This window comes from Oncorhynchus clarkii, chromosome 5 (assembly GCF_045791955.1).
Source record: "Oncorhynchus clarkii lewisi isolate Uvic-CL-2024 chromosome 5, UVic_Ocla_1.0, whole genome shotgun sequence".
In the NCBI taxonomy this organism is placed as follows: Eukaryota; Metazoa; Chordata; class Actinopteri; order Salmoniformes; family Salmonidae; genus Oncorhynchus; species Oncorhynchus clarkii.
The window spans coordinates 60,656,561-60,669,675 of record NC_092151.1 but is presented as its reverse complement, the minus strand read 5'-3'; the positions used below and the strand labels follow the sequence as shown (position 1 = coordinate 60,669,675).

The 13,115-nt window shown below is 43.0% G+C and overlaps 1 protein-coding gene across 1 annotated transcript in view; it reads left to right on the top strand.

Annotated features, from left to right (window-relative positions):
- Nucleotides 1–7,395: 7,395 nt before the first annotated feature.
- LOC139410136 (neurocan core protein-like) overlaps nt 7,396–13,115 on the top strand; it is a 203,130-nt gene continuing 197,410 nt past the window's right edge. The window contains exon 1 of the mRNA XM_071155579.1: nt 7,396–7,678. The gene's annotated coding sequence lies outside the window, so the exon portion shown is untranslated. The remainder of the gene's footprint in view (nt 7,679–13,115) is intronic.

Sequence of the window (13,115 nt, the reverse complement as noted above, 5' to 3'; positions counted from 1 at the left end):
GTTGTTTCTGCGATCGTGACACAGGGCCCTGCATGATTTACAACTGTCCCGTTGACAGGACGCCTATCCCTATTATTAACAAACCTCTAAACTAGCTTCAATGCCATACAACACTCCTTCTGTGGCCTCCTACTGCTCTTAAATGCAAGTAAAACTAAATGCATGCTCTTCAACTGATTGCTGCCCGCACCCGCCCACCAGACTAGCATCACTACTCTGGACGGTTCTGACTTAGAATATGTGGACAACTACAAATACCTAGGTGTCTGCTTAGATTGTACACTCTCCTTCCAGACTCACATTAAGCATCTCCAATCCAAAATTAAATTGAGAATCGGCTTCCTATTTCGCAACAAAGCCTCCTTCACTAACTGACTATCCTACCGATCCTCGACTTCGGGAATGTCATTTACAAAATAGCCTCCAACACCCTACTCAGCAAATTGGATGTAGTCTATCACAGTGCCATCCGTTTTGTCACCAAAGCCCCATATACTACCCACCACTGTGACCTGTATGCTCTGGTTCGCTGGCCCTTGCTACATATTTGTCACCAAACCCCCTGGCTCCAGGTCATCTATAAGTTTCTGCTACGTAAAGCCCCGCCTTATCTCAGCTCACTGGTCACCATAGCAACACCCACCTGTAGCACGCGCTCCTGCAGGAATATTTCACTGGTTACCCCAAAGCCAACACCTCTTTGGCCACCTTTCCTTCCAGTTCTCTGCTGCAAATGACTGGAACGAATTGCAAAAACCTGTTCATAGCCCATCTGTAATTAGCCCATCCAACTACCTCATCCCCATATTGTTATTTATTTTTCTTGCTCTTTTGCACCCCAGTATCTCAACTTGCACATTCATCTTCCGCACATCTATCACTCCAGTTTTTAATTGCTATATTGTAATTATTTTGCCACTATGGCCTATTTATTGCCTTACCTCCCTTATCCTACCTCATTTGCACACACTGTATGTATACTTTTTCTATTGTATTATTGACTGTATGTTTGTTTATTCCATGTGTAACTCTGGGTTGTTGTTTGTGTCACACTGCTTTGCTTTATTTTGGCTAGGTCGCAGATGTAAATGAGAACTTGTTGTCAACTAGCCTACCTGGTTAAATAAAGATGAAATAAATAAATACAAATAAATACAATTTTAATTATTTCACCACTATGGCCTATTTATTGCCTTACCTCCCTAATCTTACTACATTTGCACACACTGTACATAGGCTTTTCTATTGTGTTACTGAATGTACGTTTGTTGATCCCATGTGTAACTCTGTGTTGTTGTTTTTGTCGCACTGCTTTGCTTTATCTTGGCCAGGTCGCAATTGTAAATGAGAACTTGTTCTCAACTGGCCTACCTGGTTAAATAAAGGTGAAATACATTAAAAAAATGAAAAGATGGAATATATTTTCTTTGATCACCAGTTCCATCGTTCTGCTTATAAGACAGAAGGGGAAGAACACGTTCTGTTATTATTTATTTGGGCGACGGGCTTCCTGCAGAGACATAATCAGAAAGTTTTCACAATATTTTTAGCATTGTAAAACAAGGTCAAAGTAATTGTTGGTGCCCGAAACAAATAGTTTGGGCTCGGAGAGTTTGTATTTTTTATGAAATGCAGCCCTGACATGGAATTTCCATTAGCCAATGACTGTTCTCTTTGTAATGTCAGAAGCATCCGCCCTATGAATGTAATTCATTCTATTTGTCTCATTCCCTCGGTGCTGCTAGTGCATATTAAACCACAAATCAAATGTCTGACCCAGGATTGATCAATTAAAAACACATGCAGAGAATGCTGTGAGAAAACTACTGACCATTCTCCTTGTTAGAGTGTCTATCTAACGACCGACACGGGGCTGTTCTGTTCTGTGCTCCAGTTAGCCTATTTGTTTGTGAAGGCTGACTCAAAACAGTCATCTCCCCTAAGTGCAGTGTACACTTCTTTCCGTGCTCGCCTTATTGACTATGTTGTCAGAGTGAGTGCTTAGTTTGGAGAGATTTGCTTCGAGGTCCATGTATTGAGATGACAATAACACTGCTGCCCTCTCTATGAAGCTGGGTAATCGCTTCTCATCACCGCCAAGCACAGAACCACTTCTCCCTTGGAAAAAAGACATCTTCAAAACCAAACAAAAGCTGCTCTCATCATCGCTGACTGTATCGAGCCCGAATGTGTTTCTTGTTTATCTGGCAAGGGCCCGACTACAGGCCCGTTTCCTCCTCGACTTCTCCTCTCCTGGTCCTCTCCCCTTAATTTATTATGGATCACTAGCACCCACCTGAGAGGCTTCATTTCACCCTCATTTATAGCTTCTGGCTGCTGACTATCCTCTTTCCTCCGGCGCTCCATGGCCCCTGTGGCGCTCCCACAATGCCTGTCACCGAACCACCAGGCCGTCAAACCACCAACATCATCCCACGCTTTGTCTCCCCTCCTCCTCCCCCCATCCTTTCCACTCATTTTCACCCCCTGCGTAATTTAACCCACTCGCGCATCCCCAGTAATGGCAAGTGACCAAGTGTGGTTTGTTGATTGCCTTTAAGTGCTTGTGTCAGTCGTTTCTGGGTCAATGAGCTGCGGTTGCTGGACTGGTGCCAAGAACCCCCCGCCCTTCACCACCACCACCCCCCTCTACCCCAGACAGTAGCACTGTCTTGTGCTAAACTACTGAAAATAATCAAGTTTCTTACCCACATCCACAATATCTCATATATCAAGTCAAATCAGTACAAGCTGAAGCTCTTCTTTTCATGCAAGATAAAGGAAGGTGATTTGTGAGAACATCCATCATACTGTGAAAGAGTTAGTAACATTCTGAGTTTATCATTATTACTATTGTTGTTGTATAAATCCTCTTAAGGATCAGACACTTTTTTTCAATTTCCGCCTAAAATGACATACCCAAATCTAACTGCCTGTAGCTCTGGACCTGAAGCAAGGATTTGCATATTCTTGGTACCATTTGAAAGGAAACACTTTGAAGTGTTTCAAGAGACAGCAGGGGTTCAAACTATAATATCCAGTTCCTACATTTGTATATAAAAATGGATTATATCAAACAAAACAATGCCACGTTATCTCTGGGACCGTTTGGATGATAAATCAGGTTTTATAATAACAATAAGTACATTATTAAATAAGTAAATTATTTACCTTCAGAGGTGAATGTATCAAACCAGTTGCTGTGCTAAAAGTGTTGTGTTGTTATGCATTCTCCTCAAACAATAGCATGGTATTTATTTTACTGTAATAGCTACTGTAAATTGGACACTGCACTTTGATTAACCAGAGTTTAAACTTTCTGTCCATGTCAGACATGTCTATGTACCAGAAAGTTGGCTGTTTGTCACGCTCGCTATCCTCAAACTCCCTGTCATAAATCAACCAAGGCGCAGCGTACATGTAGTTCCACATCTTTCAATGAAAGTGAAACCTAAACAACCAAAAAACAAACAGGTAAACAGCTAAGAACGTGACGCAACTGAGGTGCACACAAACACACACAGAAAAATAATTACCCACAACACACAGGTGGGAAAAGGCTACCTAAGTATGGTTCTCAATCAGAGACAACGACAGACAGCTGTCCCTGATTGAGAACCATACCCGGCCAAAAACAAAGAAATACAAAAACATAGAAAAAATAAAATAGAATGCCCACCCTAGTCACACCCTGGCCTAACCAAAATAGAGAATAAAAAGCCTCTCTATGGCTAGGGCGGAGGGCGGCTCTGGCAGCTCCGGACAGGAGGGAGACTCACCAGGCTGGGGAGACATACAGGTGGCCTCTTCCTTGGCCGAGGCACCGGATACACAGGGCCGTGGAGGCGCACTGGCGGTCTCGACCACATAGCTGGATGCGAGCTTCCACCCGGCAAATGCGGGACGCTGGCACCGAGCACACCGGCCTGTGAATACTCGGCCGAGACACAGTGCGCGTCACCCCATAGCACGGGGCCTGACCTGTCACCTGCTCGCCCCAGTAAGCACGGGGAGTGGGCTCAGGTCTCCAACCTGACTCCGCCACACTCCCCGTGTGCCCCCTCCTACCATTCTCTCCTCCCCGGTCCAACTCCTCCTCCAGGTTGACGCACGCTGCTTGGTCTTCTTGTGGTGGGTAATTGTTGACACTGTTGTTTACAACGTCATTCAAGTCACATTAGCGCACGTTAGCAATAACCTTCCCGGTTTAGGGACACCTATCACGTAGAGGATAATATCTTACAGTATCGGAAGCAATGATAAATTATCACAGTATTGTGTTAATTAGTGGATCACTTATGCCGATTATAACTAATTGCAATTTGCATTGCATTATAAAACCTTCTATTAAATGCTTTTGGCAAAAATTGTATTTCATTTAATCAAAGGTCAGTCTATTAATATTGCAGTTGAAAGATTAACCAAACCAAGCAGAGTTTATCATTGATCATAGGAAATAGAAGAAAACAATAGTTTAAAGTGAATATGATATTACACAATAATACTAGAGAAGTGTAAAATGTCCAGTATTTCTACAAAAACTTTGATAGAATGTTGTTTTTCCTGGGAGACATTTCTTATTCTGGTTTGTTTTGAGATCAATGGGCTCAGGCTTTGGCCCTTCTGTCTGTCAGTGCTGTACATCATATCTGATAGCAGCCTACTCAGGGGAAGGAAGGATCATTGGGCAGATAGGAGAAGGACACCAGTAATGCCATAGCAGAGGTCAGCATGGGCGTCTGAATGGCTGCTGACCTTATATTGCATATCTTGTCATCTCATATTCTGCTCATCCTGAATTATGTAGAATAATGGAAACTGTCAATTTGCATCAAAACTACTATAAGGGCTTTAATCACCAGCTTGCCAGCACAAAATTAGTGAGTATTCATAATAAATAAAATGCATTGTGTTGTGTGTTGGTATGTTTACCATATGTTCACTAAAGCAGTCGCACATATTCAAGATGAGTTTAGGAAGCTTTGCCATGTTCAATGCTCTATTGTTGTCATGGGAGTCGACTTATTTGATTCTATGCCTTCAGAATGGTATCTGTTGTGAACAATAAAGCACAGCTCTATGCTCCTTATTATGCTATTTCCAATCCCCTACAGACTCAACTTGACTTAAAATCCTCTTGGGGGGCAGACATTCCTCCAGTACTGTGACCGTTCCTGTGGGCCGTCAGGGGTGGCTGGACCGTTTCTCTCTAAGCTCCATCCTTTGGGACTAATCTCTCACAGTCTACAGACTGTGTGTGTGTTGGGTAATTAAGGTATTAACAGTAATGAACATCAAGGAGAGAGAAGAGCCTCTGCTAGGCTGTGCTGCAGTGCATAGCCAGCCCAGATCACATAAACAGACGTACTGTTATATGGTGGTGGCTAGATAAACACGTGCCCCCCCCCCATCTATATAAGACATGGATCAATATAAGCAGCCATGTGTTGACTCGTTCTGATTGCCTCCTAGTCTCTCCCTGCATGCCTGCCTGCCTACCAGTGATGGCTTGGTGAAGGCTGGAAGGGAGTTCAGTGTCTGGCCAGTGTGTGCGGCATTAGGCATCAGGCAGGCGGCCTTGGCTTTTGAAGTATCTGGCTGTGAAGTGATCTGATAAGCTGGAGCTGGAGCTGAGGGTGCTGGAGTGCTTTTAGGTTCAAAGCCACTGAAGAGAGAGCCTGCTACAACATGCAGGCAAGGACCCTTTCAGACAAAAGGGAACCTCAATCTTGAGCGCTGTGCCCCAAACAGACATTGTAATGTCACAATGTCACCCTATCTGGAAGTCAAATTGAACCATTACACGCATTTACTTTGATGATGAAACCTTGAGTGTCACACTGATAGGCTTCACAAATATGTTATCAGCATGAGACTGTGATAGCTAATAATTAAGCATCTCCAAATGTATTTGGAGCAGCAAGGAAATGTCAAAGTTGACAGCCCCTTTGTTGTCCTGTAAATGCCACTGGAAATTGATTGGTAACGTTTGCTTTAAATGCATGTCATATTCTGTTGAATACAAAGAGCTATGTTTTAAGTAAAGATAAAGGCAGTCATTAGAAAAAATAACAGAAATTCAAATTAGCTCCAACACATGCACTAGGGTTTGAATCAATCATATGATGAGTGTTGTTTGAGTACAGCAGTCCATGTAGCAGCTGTTATAGCTGTGAGCGTTGGAAAACCTGTAGTCCACAGATCAAGCAATGCTCTTGGTGCTGATAGGAAAGCTCTGAACAACAAACCCATGAAGCTTGGTAAACTAACTGTTCAGCACCATGGACAGCTACGGCATTATAAGGACTGAAAAGATCTACCTTATGTCGGTGTAGCGCAAGGTCAAGTCCTACAATATGCCAGGTTGGAAAGTAGGCCTGAAACTCTCAACACCAGCATTATTGTTTAGAATAGGTTCACTGTCCAATTTATCACAAAGAGATTTTCTGAAATCCCCATTTCTACACGCCAAGAACAAACCGCGAATAAGCCTCGTGCTCGAATCAATTTTAAATCGACATTTTCAAAAGGCACTCTGCAGATTTTTTTTCTTATTTAAATTAACAAGCAATACTGAAAGTGTATGGTGGGTTGTGAATTAGTAGGGCGAGTTAATCTTCCCTGCGCAGCACCGTGGCATCTCGGAGGGGATCATTATTCTCGGTGTGGTAAAGCGGTGTGTTGAGAGGCTCTCTGGTGCTGTCTGTCTACTGGAAACAGGTCCTAAGTATTTCTGGAGACTTCAACAAGGCTACACTGTAATATGAGCTAATTTATAAGAGTGTAATAAGTCATGACGTTTGCGTTAATTGCAATTAGTTTGTTTTGGCTGGTGACACATCTGTCTATACAATACATGTTCTATTGTTTTAACTCTGCATTTTGAGACCTGTCTTAGTTGTTGACTAGTTTTAGTGGTAGATGGGTGCTAATGAAGTGTTGTTTGGAGCAGCGACAAGCCTGCCTGTGACCTCAAACGTGTTTCTAAGACTATAATTAATGTTGAAGCTACTTCAAAAACAAGAGTTGGCCTAATTGTTATTAATCTAAGGTTTCAGCATTAATGAGTAATACCTCTAACTTTCTTACTCTGCGAGGTCAGTGTGAATTTACAATACAAGGTAACATTATCCCCCAGGCTATAAATCGTGGCGCTCAAAACAGACAAACGGGATTATACAGTAACAGTGCAGATGTGCCAAATTATGTCTCTACCCCATAGGACGCCCCTCTCCCCCACACTCCCCACACACCCTCAACGCCCACTGGGCCACCACATCAACCATCCCCCCCACCTCCCCTTTCTCCCTTCGCTGATTTGAATAGCGGGACTCTGCAGAGAGTATCTGCGCTCTTTTGTTCAGTAGCACTTGGATGGCAGGGAGGTGAGAATCGTTGTAGCTCTCCTCATCACGTTTCGTTTGTCTCTCTTCTCTTTGCGCAATAGGACGGACACCAGATACCCCGTTATTGTGTTTTGGACCTCTCCAAAACGCGATTTGTTCTTTTTTCCAACTCTTTATACGGTTTTGGTGCGCTCGATGGCTCGCACTGCTGACTGTGGCTCGTGACTAACAGAACACCTGCACGGAATCAGACCAACGTTAGACCATCGCTCTACATTCCTGAGGACTTGACAGAGACATCAGAGCGGCTCACGGTCACCTCCTCTTAAAAGGTGAGAACAATGTGTATTAGCCTATTCCAGTATATTACATTACGATTAGTCTTTTTGGCGCAGCTTAATGTGAAGCCTGAGAAATCGGTATCTTGGGTATTCGTTATAAATAAGGAGTGGGCTATACTCTATCTTCACGCAGACAAAGCGAACTACCACTTAAATAAATACAAATAGTCTATGCATGCGTTGTTGAGGCTTCAGTATTTTGTTTTCCATGTGAGCATTGACATACTGTATCACTGTATAGTTTATTACGCTCTTGTTTCCAAACCTTTTATTTGATGCCTTTATTCTGGTCGAGTCTTGAATAACACATTTTGTATGAATTTCAGTTGTAATTTTATTCTGAAAAGTTTTTGCTATGTTTTTACGTGCTTTAACCCTTTTTTTAAACCTTGCTATAACATGTAGAATCCTTGCTGATACTACAATTAGCTACTCTTAGCTAAGAGGAAAAGTGCATGCTTGACATCTGAATGACATCTGAAGAATGATACTTGTGTGTCCTCTTGGGATCTGATCTAACTGTTATCGTGTGTGATTCAATAATGTTTCACTGCTTTGCGTGATATTGTGGTCTGCAAAGTAGCAACCATCCCTCCGGCAGGGGTGGGACAGAAAATGTGTTCATGTGTTTAATGTGGGGGAATGTTTCAATAGCCTATCGGCTCTGTTTTAAAGCCACTTATTTTTTGATGAAACCATTAGAAGGATATCAGCCTTGGCGAAACCAACATCATGAGCATCTGAGCAGCCTTGCTTCGTTTCTCAGGAAGAGTAGAGATTATAGTCTTCTGACGGAGGGAGGATGTATTGCATATGCTGTGAATTCAACAAGCAGCGAGCCCTTTCAGTAAATCCGAAAGCAACGACAGCTAGCTAACCGAGAGAGGGAACTCGAGACGTTATCTTTGATGGCACTCTGTCAAACATGGCATGCGTTTTTATACTTTTTATATATGTTTTTATGTGCTGTCTGAAAAACGAACAACTCCCGCTCACGCTAATGAAAGTGCACGGTCAAATGCTGGTGGAGTATGTTGCGTCAGTCTGCAATATATATGCCTTTGGATCGGACAATGATAGATGATGCTGCTGAACAGCGTACTGTACATGTGTATGTGTATTTTCATTTTCAGATGAGCCCCAGCGAAATATAGCACGGATTCCAACCAGCACTTCGTGAAATGATAATCTTTCTCTTTTTATCTCTGCTCCACTTCTTTCTGTGCATGCATGTGTGTCTTCTTTCTGTGCATGCATGTGTGTGAGCTTGCCGATTTCACCTGGGTAGAAACTGTTTTGCCCATCCATGTGTGTGTGTTTGTGTGTGGCATTGCCAATACTCTGAGACAGACGGGCTGATGGATGGGAAAACTATAAAGGCAGGCTTGGCTCACATGGCTGATGCATAATGACACGGGGAGATTTTAAAAAAAAGGCCTCAACAGCTACATGCTCATTGTTTGAGCTTTTTTCCCTTCACATGGTTGAGCAGTCATGTGTGTATCTGGAAAAGCTGTCCCTCCTGTCACTGACCCGTGTTGGGGACCATCAGTGTTCCCTAGCTGGCACCTGTGGAAACGGAACGCTCCCTAAACAAAGGTGATGAGTGCTAATCCTGTTAGTGGGAGAGTTCCCCCATCTCTCTTTCTCTATTAGCCTCTCTTTCCCTCTCCCTCCACCCTTTTCTCAGTCTTTCTCTCCAATGCTCTCTCCCTCTGTCTCTGTCTCTCCCCCCTTTCTGTCACCCCTCCCTTCTCTCTGTCTTTCTGGCGTTCTTCAGGTTCAAAGAGGAGCTGGCTGACACCACTAAACTAATCTCAATAGAGATCTCTGTGCCAATTTGGTTGCTCTTCCATTTTTCTTCTTTACACGAGGCACAATCGAGGCAGAATATCCATCAGATAGTTAGTTGCACACTGCTCCCCAATGGCTGTTTTCCAATGATACTGACAAGGGCCAAAAACAGCTCGGAAATGTTGTCATCACAAGTGCCTGAAAAACCGATTGGGGAGAATTCAGAGTATTCTCTGCTTTTGCATGGGTTGACTCGCAATGTCTTTCAATAATGTGCCTCCCTGCTCGGCTGCACACAGCTTAGCACCGACACTTGTAGGGAGCGACGTGAACGGCGATAATTCAATTTTGCACTTGAGTAGCATCCAAGCCAATGAAAGAAAGCATGGATTTTCAGAGGTTTCACTCATGTAGTAAATTAATATTCACTTAATTAAGCAGCCACTGTCTGTTGAATTAACTAAATCACTCCTGAAGTTTTTCAACAGAACTTGAGAAACTGCAGGGTATCCAGATGTCTGCAGATGGTTCAGATGGCCAATAGTGGCAGACAGTATTCCTGCTGAAAGCAATACCCCTTTTATACATGCAGTGCAAAATGAAAATGGGGGGGGGGGGGGGGGATTATGTGCCTTCAGACACAGAGTTAGTCTAATTTAAAGATTTAGACAGCCCTGATCAAATTAAACAGTGCAAACGCTCACAGCATTCTGTGTGAGTGCATGCATATGTGTGAGTTATTGTGTATCTGTGTGAGAGAGCGAGTGTGTCTGTGAGTGTGTTGTGTGCATATGTGCATGTGTGTTAGTTAGTGCGTGTGTATGCACGTGTGATTGTAAGTGTGTGTCTGCACGCTCATGCATGCGTGTACATGTGTATGAATCCCACTGACTTGAGGTCTGCTTTGGCTTTTTGCCAGTCTCTCCCCCTTATTGCCAGAATCCCAGGGACATTTTATCACCTTAATGAACCTGGTGTTTCTGCTTTGATTGACAGCTCAGGAGAATCTCAGGCTGTTCTGAAGCCTCTGGCCTGGCAGAGCAGAGCAATACTGAGCTGTAGTAGGATGTAGGCTCTCATCTGGCATTAGCAATGCTTTGGCGTAAGCCACATTGGCTAACCACAGTGCCGGGCTGCATTCACAGATGTGCCATTGGCTAACCGCATGCAGACAAAGGCTCTCAGCAGCTCTCAGCAGAAACAGCTTTTGAATATTCATCGGAGGAACAGACCACAAATGCATAATTCAATGTGGGCATTTTGCCTATTAAACACCATAAATAATCAATGACATCTGGTAACAGTTTTTGTCAAATTTTTAATGGAGGGCACAAAGGGACTACTTGGGGGTTGAATATCTTTTCCCCCCTTCTTCTTTGTTGATCATTATGTTTGGATGCATCCTTTGTTAGTATTATGGCTCAGGTTCTGAATGAAATGGTCTCTGTGTTGTCCAGGTTGGAATTGAACAGTGATTCAGACTCTGAATCCAATAAGGGAAGAATACTTGCTGTTTATTTCACCAATTTGCCAGTGGGTTCTTATCTGGAACATTTAATCCTCACACAGAGAGACTATCCTCCCCAGGGGCTCTGTAGTGTAGGAGGCTGCAGTTCTTTCAGCACTGGATAGCTCCAGGACCAATGCTGTCATTGTCACCGATGCTTCCTCAAGCACAGCAGAATCTGTTACTGCTAAATTAGACAAGAGTAGCTACAAAGCAATAGAGAGAGCGAGAGAGAGAGAGAGAGAGAGAGATGCTATAAGGTTGGAACACAGAATGAAACCACTCCAGACTCTCTCTTCCTCTCCATCCCCCTCTCATCTGCTTCTTCGTTACTGAAGGACTTGACGCGTTTGTGGCACCGCGACAGACTGCTGGGCTCCCATCCCTGGTATGTCCTGCCATCTGACAGACCTTGATAAGCCTTTAAACAGAGAACACTTGTCAAGGTTACAGATGAGTGAGGCATTCTTTAATTTCTTCAGAACAACTAGTTCCCAGAGGAGCTGAGCTGTATGTTTTGTGAGTGGGTTGAGTCGGGTTATGTTTTGATGTATGGGGAAAACCTGGAGGTCTGAAACATATTTTTGAAGACTTAGAGAAGAAAAACAGAGAAATAAAACAGTGAGACACAGAAGGAGAAACATAAGCTATTCAAGCCCCCATTACAGAAAATGATTCCTGAGGCTCCTGACTGCAAGTATTTATGAAGCCTGTCGGATAGCTATAAGAAGCCCAACTCTTATCATATATCTGCCTTGTCTGAGTCTGGGGGGAGACCAAGATGAATCGCGTCGGATTTCTGGAAGAATGGAAAGTAATGTAATTAATTTCATTCAAATCCCTCTCGGACCCCGGTTTGTGGCGCCTCTGAATTTCTATTTGGCGGCTTTGTGAATGCAATATGCCTGTTCACTATCGGCTTGTGCTGCTATTGATATTAGTTATTAGTTTGCAGGCGACAATGAGATTTCTCCCCCTTGTGTAATTCAGAGATGCTCATTAACATGTTAAAAAGATACTGAAAGCTTTATGCGGTTTGCCTTAGTGAATCATTTCTCTTAAATGTGGTGGCTTCCAAAAAGCAGTACGGGTGTTTGGTTCTGCATATAACATTTCATTCAGTTTTCATATTTCCCAGACAAAAATATAAATATTTCTCTGTGTGCCTTCCTGAAGGCAAAAGCTCAGAACCTCAGGTACAGTATCTAGATTTTTGGTTCTAATACAATATGCGCCATTATTATTTCCTCATTTCCAAGATACACACTGAGATCAGGCTGATTCTCTATATTGTGCTACCCGGTTATAGTGCCCTGTGGCAGTTTTCTGACCTGTATTCAGGTGGATTTAGTGTTTTTCAGTAATTGGTGGATTTGCAGCAAGGGTCAAAACCGAACGGATTTTCCAATCGTTTCATTCTGAACAGAACTATAATTTTTTTTTGTTCAGCTCCATTGTTCTGACCAGAAAAATCAATTTCTGAACCGGTTCGAATCCAAAAAACCTAACGGTTTATATCTTCCCTTTGTGTTCCTTTTTTAACCTCTGAAATCATTTTTTTTGTACGTTTAGGTCGACATTAAATTACTACACCAATCAATGTGGATAATGCAGCTTGCTATGTAGCGGGCAAGCTATTTACATGCATTGGACAGAAGAGTGTAGGGCGTGAGATGCGACTGAAATTTTGCATGTGGGGAGAGAGCGAGAGAGAGTGGAGGAGGAGGCGTGGCTTGAAGCGCTGAGCATCTTGTTGTGACATGCATTATCATTATTTAGGGGAGGCAGGTTTAGTAGCCTAGTGGTTAGAGCGTTGGGCCAGTAACCGAAAGGTTGTTAGATCATAATCCCAGAGTTGAAGGTAAAAATCTGTTGTTCTGCCCCTAAACAAGGCAGTTAGCCCACTGTTCCCAGGCTGTCATTGTAAATAAGAATTTGTTCTTAACCCACTTGCCTAGTTAATTAAAAAGTTATCTGAATTAGGCTGACAGAATTATACATACGGAGGAGCGGCTTCTATGAAGGAACTTTGAATGTCTTTTAATTTTTCTAAATTAAGTAATTAACTAATTTTAAAGGGTGGATCAGCTTAATATTGCAGAAAGAATGTTGCTTCCATCAATGTAA